We start from the raw sequence: 13,341 nt of genomic DNA, 5'->3' as shown, positions 1-13,341 counted from the left end.
CTGGGCAGGGAATGGATTGAGAGCAGCTCTGCCAAGAAGGACTTGGGGGTGCTGGTTGATGAAAAGCTCAACATGACCCGGAAGTGTGCTCTAGCAGCCCAGAAGACCAACCGTATCCTGGGCTGCATCAAAAGCAGTGTGGCCAGCAGGTAGAGGGAGGTGATTCTGCCCCTTTGCTCTGGTGAAACCCCACCTGGAGTCATGTGTTCAGCTGTGGAGCCCTCAGCACAGGCAAGACATGGACCTATTGGAGTGGGTCCAGAGGAGGGCCAGGAAAATGATCAGAGGGCTGGAACACCTCTCCTGTAAGGAAAGGCTGAGAGAGTTGTGGCTGTTCAGCCTGGAGAAGAGCAGGCTCTGGGGAGAACTTCTAGCAGCCTTCCAGTACCTGAAGGGGGCCTACAGGAAAGCTGGAGAGGGACTTTTTAAAAGGGCAGGTAGTGATAGGACAAGGGTAACAGCTTTAAACTGAAAGAGGGTAGATTTGGATTAGATGCAAGAAAGAAATTTGTCACCCTGAGGGTGGTGAAACACTGGCACAGGTTGCCCAGAGAAGCTGTGGCTGCCCCCTCCCTGGCAGTGTTCAAGACCAGGCTGGATGGGGCTTTGAGCAACCTGGTCTGGTGGAAGGTGTCCCTGCCCATGGCAGGGGGGTTGGAACTAGGTGATCTTTAAGGTCCCTTCCAACCCAAACCATTCTATGATTCTATGATCAAAAGGACAAAATTTACCTAGGGGGAAAAAACAGAAAAAACCAAACAAAAAAACAAAAACAGGCAAACAAAATCAAGGTTAGTGAATTTCAGCTTTGGGACTCTGAAACTAAACACGTTATAGGACAGGTCACTAGCACTCATCTTCTAAATATATGTCTGCGTGGCAGAGTTAGGTGCCTGAACGAACACCTGGATTACCTAACCTGGTCTGCCAGTTTCTTAACCAGAGGGTGAGTCACACAGTTTTCCTCAGTTCATCTATTTGAGTTTGACAAGCTCTTGTTGTTCTTGGGAAGACAAAGCTAGCAAATCCTTTTCCTTTTTTTCCCATCCTTTTTTCTTTTTTTTTTCTTTCAATTTTTTTCCATTTTTCTTTTTGCAATCAAAAAATGCCAAGTGCAATTGTACTTGCCCTTGTATCTGCTATAGACCTTTCTTAACCAAAGTTGTGACAAAGGGAGAATGGTGCAAAGGGACAGCAATGGCTGCAGTTAGTATTTTGCTTCAGGCTGCTAGTGAATTTCTGTTCTGGAACCTTTCCTTGACATTGACTTGTCGTGTTACTGCAGTATGTCAAGTTCTTCTTCAATTGAGCTTGAAAATGCAGCTTAAATTTTTAATTCTTTTCCCTTTGTGGTGATGGTGGCCAAACATTTCTGTTGTAGCCATGCTTCTAGGCCATAGCCTACAGAGGAATAAGAGTATATAGTGAGATGCGTAACTTAACACAAAGATTGATATTTTTCTTTATATTGGAAACCTTTGACATTTAAGGCATTAATCTTCTATATTCTACTTACTGGAAAGATAATGTTTTAGAATTATATTCTGTTTACTTCTCTGGGTTCATAATTCCAACACATTTTAATGAGCAATGATCAATATTATTTCTTCCCCTTCCTCTCCCCCATATTAAGTTCCCAGTATATAGACTGGGATTAGCACTTTTGCACGAGTTTACCAGTCTAATGGAAAATTGCCTATTTGAAGATTTTCTTGAGAGGCTTAGTGAATGTTAAGATGAATTCCCATTAGCTTGATTTGTGTTTACAAAATAGTTCAAACATGGTTAATAGGTTACATCATTTTAACAAACTGCATATTGAGAAAAAATCTTGAACAGTAAAGATTACTGATGAGAGGAGTTTTATTTCTAATGAAATATCTTCTGCATAGCAACATGGCATTCTAAAGTGTGTTTTCACCCTTGCATTATCCGGTTAGTTTTACAGGAATGTTCTAAATCTTAGAAGATACTTTGTAAGTGATATATCATGCTGAATAGGTATAGCATGTATTTAATAAGGTAAATTGTATTACATGAGACATGATCCTGAACAAAAGTTCAGTCTAGATATTTCAAAATACTGAAAAAGTGTCATATGTATCTGGATAAAAAGATGAAAAAAGGGAAGATGTCCTTTATGATTCACTTGTACGTAATAAAGTTTCTAAGAATTTCTGGATTTAGTTCTTCTGTGTACTAGATATGATTATTAATAAAAGGCTTGGAGTCTGGATTTAGAAGGCTGTCAGTGATGTAGAATCTTTTTCCACATGGGACAATTACTCTAACAGCTGCCTAGTTTTAAATCTTTAAAAAAGTGGATTTATTTCTATTCTGAATTGCTCTATTATCAGCTGCCTGTTGCCAAGGCTGAAGAGACCATCGTGAAATTTTCTCTCCCATATAAATTCTTACCTGATCAATAGGACTCCCTTAATCTCTTTGTTGTAAGCCAGGCTAAGTTCCCTGAGTTTTTGATGGAAGGAATTACATTTCTTTTATTGTTTTTCTTTCTTTTATTTCCCAGTTAATGGATTTTGCTATCATATTTTGCATCATTCTCTACAAATGATTTTTTAATGAGAAAAGGCTAGTAGCATAGCCTTCCCTTTCTCATTATTGACCTATTTATGTGTTCAAGGATAATTGTTTTGCCACAGTTTCTGAAGCTGCCACCATTTAAGCAAAGACCACTTCCTTTGTTCCTAAATGTGTACCTTAATCTTTGACTACATCATAAATACCTGGTTTTATTATGCCCACCTTACAATACAATTCAGATTGCTTTTCATCAGTGACTTGTCCTTCTCATTATCTAAGCAATCGTCGATCTTTGTGACATTCTATTAGAAATTACTTTGTTTGCCAGAGATAATAAACAATTGTTAAAATGTGTACAGCCAAGGAAAAACTCTGCGAAACTTCCACTAGAAACACAAGTACTTGATGATAATTTCCTCTCACCATACGTTTGAGACCTAACAAGTATACTAATCCATTTGATGTGCAGTCTAAAAGTTGATTTGTTGCGATTTCTTAATCAAATATTGCATGTTATCAGTCACATGCCATATAGAAATCTACATATTTTATATTGAGAGTGTTGTCTACCACCACTGTCAACCTAGCTTGCAACCTCATTTTGAATAAGAAATCAAATTACTTTGATGGAATGTATTTTTCATAAATCCAGGTTGATTGGCATAAATTATGTTATCCTGTTTTAATTCTTAATTATAGTCTTGTACCATCCATTCCATTATTTTGCATATGATTGACATCCAGCTGACAGGTCTATAATTGCCCTCTTTAAAAGCTGAAACGTGTTTGCTCTTTACCACCATTCTGAAACTGACAGAGTGTTTCAAGAATTGCTGAAAAGCAATGTTAATGGTGCACAAAGCTTGTCAGGCAGCACTTTCAGAAGTTTTGCATGCAATTTATCTGGAGACAGTGATTTTAAATTAAAGTCTGCAACATTGTCTGGTATTGCTATTGGAATGTAAAGAATTCCACCCTTGTTATCATGTGACATACATATATAAATATTTCTGGTTTGTATTTAGACAGACATTAACTGTTCTGTATAATAAATATTATTTTTCATGTAATCACCTAATGGATCAATATGATTGAAGGTTTTTTTCTCCTGAGGAGTGGATTTCATTCCCTGAAAATATTAGTCAGCACTTACCATCTTGAAATCTGCTGAACAACTCTCTTAACAAGGTTCTATATTTCTTATCTCCTTATTTACAGTAATTATTATAAACTTGCATTTTTTTTTTCATTTCTGGATGACATTATTCTTACACCTTCTCTTCCCTTCTAAGACTCACAGTTTGTTTAACCTGTGTGGCCTCGGTCTTTGTTGACTGCCATGTGGCTCTTTGGGCAGACAGCACGATGTTTGGGTTTTATTCTGTTATTGTTAATGAGTATTAAAGTCATAGTTCCCTACAAGTTACTTTGTTTTAAAAAGTTTAGAGTAATCTTCTTCTGTCTAGAACAACTCAAGTCTATGAAATTGCCATATCAAAGCAGCCCACCCTTAGTGATTTTCCAAGGAATCCCAGTTTTAGGATGCCTGTCTGCATTTTTTCCTTTCCCCATCCTTTGCAAGAAGGTATAAAAAGACTGTTCATTTCCCAAAAAGCCATTTTCTTTCTTCTCCAAGGAAAAGTAAGTGGCACTGACAAAATTTGAGAGGCCAGATTCACCATGTGGGCCACTAGTGATTGGGTCATACTGAAGAAGATGTAGTCTGATTAATTTTGTAGTTCTGGCTTCTGTTAGTGTAAAGAGATGAAGGACAGCAAAGTACTTTTCAAGAACCTCTTAAAATGCCTCACAAAAGTAGTGTCTTGTCTCTGCACCTTGTTTTGTTTTTTAAAAGCCGTTGATAGTGTAAGGTCATGAGTTACATTGCCTGTAGGTATAGTGAAAGAAAACTAGTTAAAAAGCCTAGCAGGCTGATGAGTAATTGTAGAATTGTTATATTTCAGGACGTCTTGACGAGGTAAATGACAAATCAATAAATGGAAAATTATTTACCTTGTATTTTCTTCCATTTATATGATATGGACCAAAATAATTGTAGCTTGTCTAGAACAGAAACCATTTTTGCTGTCTTTCCCTTTGTCAAAGCTGTTCTGTTTCAGTTGATGTTTTGCTCTTTCTATAATTCAGTGGTTATTTTTCTGGGTTAATATTTAATAAGAATACTGGAAGAGACATTGTGTAATTAGGTATGGGTAAATGGAGTTAGGAAAGGCAACAGATTGGCTTGTTACTATTGAAGATTGGTTTGCTGTGCTTGGGTTCCTAGCTTCTAGAACATAAAAGTAAGTCTTCATCTATCACAACCATTTATTTTAACTATTTAATAAATATGTCACCTAAATGTTTTAAAAATAATAGCAACCTCTTTTAAGGATGAGGCCTCATAAATATAAAAAAACCCGATCTCTGTCTTGTCCATATTTTCCTTATCTTCCACCAAGGTGGAGAAAGTTCATGGCTTTTTTATACTACTTACAAGTGGATCTGATTTTTTGCAAATTAGTGGCTCTGATTTTGATTTTTCGTAGGGGCACTCAACTAACATAAGTCAGTGTGAACTGACTTTCAGGACAAAATGAATTATTTTTACGAAACCACCATGTTATTTTACATCTATATCATCACAATAGTTTCCTGGAAAACAGGTGATTTAATTGTTAATAGAAAGCAGCAAAAAGGAGAGCATGGATTATTTTTTAAAAAAATCAATGCTGTAAGAATGAAAAGATGAATTAAAGAATTTTAATTAAAAATATTACCGCAGTCAGGCAAAGAGTGGATAAGTCAGTGAAGCAGCAATACTTCTGAGCTACCAGCAGGACATGAGAATGAGTACCTACTAGTTATAGATGTTTTGAACAGTACAGAACCTGCAACAGTGGTGATAATAAATTCAACATATTTTGTCTTATTTTGTACTAAACCTGGTTTTTTTTCCCCAAGTTTGCCTGTGACATAAAATTGTAAGTGCCTCTGTACATGTGGTGATTTTAATTACCTCTGCTTTAGTGAGAATAAACATTGCTGCTAAACTATATTATGCTGTATGTCCTGTCTGTAATATGCAAGGCCTGGAGACGCATTTGCAGGATGCCAGAGGTCTGCTGAGGGATGCATTGATCAGTCTATATTTTACCTATTCCTAAAGCACCTTTTCCTTTGCACTAAAAGAATTAGATTATGAAGGGTGAGAGTGTACAGAGGAGATAGTTCATTTGCGTTATTGATTGTCTTTGAGATGTCGTGGAAGACAGACGGGTCTCATTAGAGAAGGACAGACCTAAAAGGGAGAAGAGGAAAATCTGATAATTGCTTACTATGATTCCCAGAAAAACATTAGTGCTATTTAATTTGTAATGTCTATAAAAAAATAAGAAAACAGATGGGATGGATTCATGGAGAAATTTATATCAGGTCAGACAGCTATCTTGTCACAGGCTGCTTGGCCTGATGAATATGGAGGGGAAATCAAAGGATGCAGCTCACTTTCAACTTTAGCAGGGTTTTTGACAATCCCAGCTTCTTATGTGAAGCTACAGCTACATTGTCAAAACCAGCAATTCCCAAGTTCAGATTTGAAGGCAGGCGGGGTGCTTAGTTCCCCAGTTTCTGTGAGCCAGTTTATTTACAGTTAATATTGAACAGCCATCCTGTGGAAATGCTACTGGTCCATCTCCACCTTCAAAAGACAATTTGTGAGCTACTCCAGTCTATAAAGCATTTGGTATCTTTTCAGTTTCTCTAAGGCATTGGCCTTTTGGACTGATTTGCGTTTGAAGTCTGAGCAAATCCTGTGTTACTAAGCTCCCCAGGGAAATAAATTGTTATTTCTTTTAGTGTCACTGTAAATAAGTCAGTCACTGCTGCAGCTGCTAGTTCATTAGGCTTCCTTCCAAGACGTGTCTGCTATCTGTCCCCATTTCAGGGATTCCCTGACTGTGTGCTGTAGGAACAAAATCTCTGTGCGCCATGTGAAGTGTGGTGTGCTCTGGCAGGATGTCACCTCCCCATTTCTCACCACTCCAAAGTCTTTTTGTCTTCTGTGGTTGGATTCATTCCATCTGCTACCCAACTGCTACCTGGGGTTAACCCTTCCTTCATATCTGATAGTTGTAAAAACAGTCAGAGTCACAATTGTATTAGCTGGGAAGATTTGTAGGAATGCGGTACTGCCATCATTCTGCTTCCCTCGATACACACGTCTCAGGGACTCAGTACTTTCCCGTGAGAGGCATAGCAAAGAAATTACATTTTCTTAAAACTAGTGTTCAGTTTGGAGCAGCACAGCTTCAAAAGGTTTCTGACCAAATGTAGGAACTCCAGAGAACAGGAACGATAATACAAGAGGTTTAGAAAATGACTGCCAAAATGTTAGAAGAATTGAGTTTAGATTCTTCTAGAAAAGAGAAAGCCTGGGATTGCATGGACTGTGTGCTTGGCAATACAGTTGCCCATGCGGAACATATCTGATGGGTTTGAGTAGTGTAAATCTAAGTTTCATCATTGCCTTGCTGCCATCTCAGCCACCCTCACAACTATATGATACCTCTCAACACTTTAGTGAACTGGGAGCTGCTAGGTTTTTCTCTCAAAAAAGCATCAGTCACATCTTGCAGCCTGATGCATACTTTGTAAATACAGTGTACAGCGGTAGCAGGAACCTGGAGACTGATGGGAGCACTAGCGTTTCTTGAAGTCAAGAAAACCAGAGAGGACATATATATGGGTTAATACAGTTAATTTCATTACCCACAAAAAGTGGCCTCACTTTAATTTCCACATACATCTAATAGAACAAAACCTTACATAACTATGGGGACAATCTTTTTAGTAGAGACAGCAATGACAGGACAAGGGGTAATGGTTTTAAACTAAAACAGCATAGGTTTAGGCTGGATATAAGGAAGAAATTCTTTACAATGAGGCTTGTGAAACACTGTAACGGGTTGCCCAGAGAGGTAGTGGAGGTCCCATCCCTGGAAACATTCAAGACCAGGTTGGACAGGGCTCTGAGCAACCTGATCTAGTTAGCGGTGTCCCTGCTCGCTGCGGGGGAGTCGGACTAGATGACCTCTAGGGGTCCCTTCCGACCCAAAACTTTCTATGATTCTATAATTCTATGATAACTCAATAGACCTAACTCACCCCTATCTTTCCATTGATTAAATGTATACCTTAAGGTAACTTACCACAGTAGCTGGAAGCAGTAAGAACATAAGAAACACCTCATTAGGTGAAATGAATGGTTTGCCCAGGGTGGTATTTTTCCTTCAGCAGTAGTAGCAGCAGGTACTATTTACTGGGAGCATGCAGGCTTGGACAAAGAGTCCAGTGCATTCGCCTTGGCCTGAGTCATGCTCCCCTTTGCTTTCTCTCCAGTGTGAACAATCCCAACCTCCGTCCCTTTCATTGTTTTTCTTGCCATTTGTTATGTCCTCTTTGACTCTAGTGTCTCACCATCTCTTCTTAACTTCTTATTTTCTGGAAGCAAAAAAGATGATTTGGCACTTTATAGTTGTTGAAACAAGAGATCCCAATATGTGGGACAGTCCTGAGGATGACAACAGTAGTTCAGCAGGGTTCATGAGCCATATCTGGAGGAACAATGTACACGTTCCTAGCTATTTCTAGTCAATTCCCTCCAGACATAGGTCAGGCCAAGGTCATTAATCACAATTTAATTGCTTTTCTCTCTCATTAAGTTGTCTGTGTTAGGAAGCTAGATCCATCCAGCTGTGGAGAAGGGACAATTAAAATCTTTTTGATGGTTATTACCTAAGCAGAGTTGCAAGTAAAGAAAATATTTCTGAGGAAAAAAAAAAGGATTGCTCATATTAGACATAAGTACTAAAGGTATTCCAAAAGGACAGCTTTGAGTATTTGATTTTTAAAACATGGTATCTTGTGAGTAACAGTTGTATCCCTACTTTTTATTTTCAAGGACAGTAGAAGGATGCATGCCTTTTGAATCATTATGCTTAATTTTTTTGGTCTATGGAAGTTGCCCATGAGCTAGCGATATCTATGTTGTAGGACTTGTCCGGCCAGATAAATTAATGTCTCTGAAAATTACTTAATCTGTTTCTGGGTACTTCTTCAGTCTGTAGCAATAAGTAAGAACTGCTTAATAATACAATTCATGACAAGTTTTTCTTTTTTGTCTTTCAGAAAAGAGTTTTAAAAGGAATAAACAGATATACAGCAAGCACTTTAGTAAACCTTGCCAGAAGTCGTTTACATTTTTTCCTTTCTTAGTTATCCTAGCAAAACTGTTTTTTTTTTTCTCCTTAGCTTAATGCTAAAATAAAGTTAATAGTGAACAGTGGTCGTTTTAGTAAGCACTTTCAAAAGCAGCTCATCCTTTAGAATTTTGGCTCTGATATTTGTACAGCTACAGTTGTAATATTTATTTGTTATTTATTTGTTCTGCTGTGGATCTTTTCTATGTTGAGAGGAAAAAAAATACCTTGGTCTCATGTTTGTTGAACTTCTGCTGTTGGCTTTTAGCCAACAAATTTTATCTTGTTTCTATATCCATCGCTTATAATGGCTACTGTGATATGGAGTAAGAACACATAAAACCTGGGCTAAGCAAATGTTAACTATGAAGTCTGAGAAGTTTGAAAGCATTGGGAGTGAGATGCTCTTTACAAATATGATTTCAATTAATTTTGCTCATTCATTTTCATACTTGATCATATTCTTTTCCTTTCAAAAAACACATCTTTTTTTCCTAAATAATTTTCAGAAAACAGTGAGCATTTTTTTCACTGAATTTTCTTTGCCTTGAAGAGAAAAGGCATGGAGAGTCTAAGCCCAAATACTTAAGGTTTTACAAGTTTATAAGCAACAAGGTCTTTATATAAGGCCTTTAATTACAGCTTGGGCTATGGCACTAATTCATTGCTTGGATTACGGCTGAGTACACACTCTGTGTCAGTGTACACTCTGTGTCATGCCAAGCTTGTGCCCTGATGACCTCAGCTGAGATGAATCCTGAATTCAGAGATCCTCATCGCTGCGTTTTGGCATCCAACATCGTATCAGTGTGTGGAATTTGCTTCTAGACAAATGTGGCTCGTATCTTTTTCCTGTTCAAATTGGGCTGGGCACAGGAAGGGCTTGTGTGTGAGAGCAGATTTTGCTGCACAAGGGAATAGACATGTGCCTCTAACCCCTTTCCTCCTAGGAGTAAGTTGCAGGATCATATGGCATTTGTCTGAGTTTTGGCAAGGTCAGGTTATACACAGCTAAACAGAAATTCGTTAGGAGGCCCAGATTAATTACTAGTAAAGGCTTTCTCCTGATTTAGGTTTGTTTCCAAGATTTAGATTTATTTCCTCTTTTCTTTCCTCCCCTTCTGTGGAAGCAAAATAACAGCAACCAACAGAGGCTTTTACCATATGCTTTTCTCTTAGTTTAACATTTCTGCCCTAGGCAACCCCTATATATGTGAAGTAATATGAGCAAAGCAGAATAAAGCTCCAGAGGTCTATTGCATGTTTTACAAATCACCAACATTTTTTTTCCTGCTCTTTATCTGGCTCCAAGCCCGGCTACACTCCTCTGTACATAATTACTCTGGACACAGAAAGGAAGCAGAAATTTTGCCCGAGAAACCTTTTAAGGATGCCAAATTCCTGTATGTGTTTCTCCAAACAGTAAAACTCACTTTCGGGAGTTAACATTCCCTTTAGGCAACTTGTGTTCCATAGATTATTGACACAAAATGCTGTAGTTGCTCTTTTGAAACCTTTATAGCTTACAGAGCTTGTGTGTGCTTATTCTAAAGAAATAATTACGGTTTGTCCTTAGGAGCTTTGTGACCTCCACACAGAAGAAACTTTTTTGCTGATATGTTACCACTTCTCCCATTCCCAGTCCAATTTCAGATTATGCCGGATGCGGTGTTGCAGTTTTTTTTATTCTGCTAAGAGCCCCGTGAAAAGTAGATATTTTGTGACACATTTCTCAAATGTTCAATATCTTTATTATGTTTGCTTAAATAATGTTATATTTTGTTTTAAAGCTTGTCCGTAGTCTTGTATGAGGCTTGCCACAGAGCCAACATTTTTATGAACAGTAGAAACAATTCTGTCCAAGTATCAGAAGTGCGAAATGCCATTTCCAGCTATATTGCTGGCTCAGTGAGTTTAAACATGTTGCCTAAACTCTGTTTTCAAATATAGAACAGCAATAATACTGACTTCTGCATAAAACGCTTCACAATCTGTTGAGCAAAAGCCCTATAAAGCAGTAAAATAAGGAGTGTGTTTTGTATGTGTTAACTATTGTTTCGGTATTCCTGGAAATTATGTTATATTAATTTAAATCAAGGAATAGCCAATATAGTTACATACCTACACTCCAAACAAGTATACCTCGAGAAACAAGTTTTCTTTATCATGATTTATTTTTGTTTCAAGTTGGGCTCTCCTGGAGTGTAAATAAATATTATACTTTATATATCTCTTTATTTTGATCTCTCCACAAAAAAAAGATTTGAAAGAAACTGCACTAGACTGACACAATGGAAAGGGTACAGCAAGAAATAAAAACAAAAATATGATGTTACTGTTTTTTCTATTACATAAAAAAATTCATTTCTTAGAGATAAAAGACAGCTGCACCATGCTGCTTGTCTACCTGTTTCGGCATCCTCCACAACAACTTTTGAATCTATTGGCTAATTTTGAATACGTTGAACAGAGAGGCAGAGCTCATAGTGGTAATTAAATTTCTACAAATTTCATGAGAATAGGCAACTACTAGAAGGTAAGAAATCTTGTTAGTAACTCCATCATTGAGAAAAAAAATTAAAACACAACTCTTGCTTATTAGGCACCAAAGAATCCACCTGAGAACAAGCTATTATCTGTGATTCAGCCATAAAAAAAAGCTGCAACTGAATTTTCTGTCTTGGTAGGTATTAGGTATTAAAGAACTCAACCACAGGATGTTTGTCTATTGTCAATCAGGCTCTGTTAGTTCTGATACCATAGAGCTAAGGTTTCTCTCAAAATAATCTTTCCTCTCATAAGAAACATCGACGACATAAGCAGAGTTGTAGTGATTTTTTGGCATATCCATATCCAGGCAGCATCTCCAAGGAACAGAAACTGAACTCTTCAAGATGTTTTGTACATAATGCAAGGAAGCACAGAAGTTTAGGTTTTTTTTCTAGCAATCCTAGTACAGAAGTGTTATACAGGAAGGAGACTGTTTCAGTTGAGAAACTCTGGAAAAATCAAGACAAGTACCTTTCCCTTTTTTGGAAGTCATTAATCTGAGTAGGTCAGTTAGCCCAATTTTAGATTTTTTTTTCTGCTGCTTCCAGCAGAAAAAAAAGGTGGATGGGGAAGATATGCATAATGAGTCAGAAGCTGAAAGGTAGCTAACTCAGAACAGAGAAATGAGAACAAGGACTCTGATCTGAAGTAGAAAGCTCTGTGGAAGGAGAGATATATTTGAAGCCATATAAAGCAGTAGTTTCAGTAGCTGTGGGAAGTCAACAAGTCCATCCCACATAGAGTTAAGCATGTTATGGTCTCATGCAGTTGGTTTCTGCCCTTTTCTTAGATTTGGATCTATGTTCTTTTGGATTTCTTTCCTCCTTCACAAACATAAAGAATATGGATAGCCACATAAGTCAAAACAGAAAGTCTTATCTTCAGCAATGACAGTGATTGAATGCATGGGGAAGAATATGAATGCTTCTCCCGAATATTTTCCTAGTTTCTACTAATTCTAATTTATGGACTTCTTGAGCTGCATACTGTTCCTATGCATTTGGTGATTCTTGGTGGATTTATCTTTCATGGACTTGTTCCAGATCCATATAAATACTAAACATGCATGACTTCCTTTGACAAGGAGTTCCACAGGTCTGTCACCCATAAACCTTTTGTTTCTTTGTTTTGAACCTAGTACTGACACTTTGTGGCTTTTGGTCTTCTTTCAGAAGAAAGAGTCAACAGTTTATCCCTGCCCACCAGTCCATGTTACTCAATTTTGTAAACCAGTACTAGTTGTTGCTTTCCCAGCCCAAGGACTCCTCGCTGACCTGGTTGTTCTTCACATGGAGCCTGTTCTGTATGCACCTCTGCTGCCCTTTTCTCGGCACGTCACCATTCTGCTAAACATGTTCTGGGGTAGGGGAGCTAGAACTCCTTGCGGTATTCAAGTTGTCAGTAAATCACAGATTTATACAGTGGTATAATGATCTCTGTCTTTTCCTTTCCTAATAATTTCTAGCAGCAGAATCGTGTTTTTGACTGCTGGTGTGTTGGGGTTGATGTAGCTTGAGAGTTAGCACGACTAGGCCGCTTAAGCAAAACAGTTAGCACAATTGAACAGGCCGCTGGAAAGGGCAGCTAAGAATAACAATTGAGAAAGTGCTGGCAGTGCACATGGTGTGGGTTAGCAAAAACAAGATGTGTTCAAGGACGTGGAGGCGGTCTGTTGCTATTGGCGTTAGTGCATAGTTACCAATCATAAGGGAATATGGGGCGCGTGAACAGTGCGTGATTTATATCTGTAGCCTATCCGAATAAGCGTGATCGCATGTACAGATATGAAAAATGTATATAACCATGCAAGCGGAGCAATAAAGTGAACCAACTGTACATTGCATCAATGTGTGAGAGTCGTTCCTGTCCCTGCACGGATGCTGAAACTCGGCACTGGTGGGTACTGATAAGTAAAACCACATGTGCAGGAATCCATAGCTTCTCACTTGTTTGTTCAAGTCTAACAAACTTGTTCAGCGTAAAAAAG

Source organism: Opisthocomus hoazin, chromosome 5 (genome assembly GCF_030867145.1).
Source record: "Opisthocomus hoazin isolate bOpiHoa1 chromosome 5, bOpiHoa1.hap1, whole genome shotgun sequence".
Classification (NCBI taxonomy): domain Eukaryota; kingdom Metazoa; phylum Chordata; class Aves; order Opisthocomiformes; family Opisthocomidae; genus Opisthocomus; species Opisthocomus hoazin.
The sequence above is the reverse complement of the archived record's forward strand: the minus strand, read 5'-3'. Positions refer to the sequence as shown.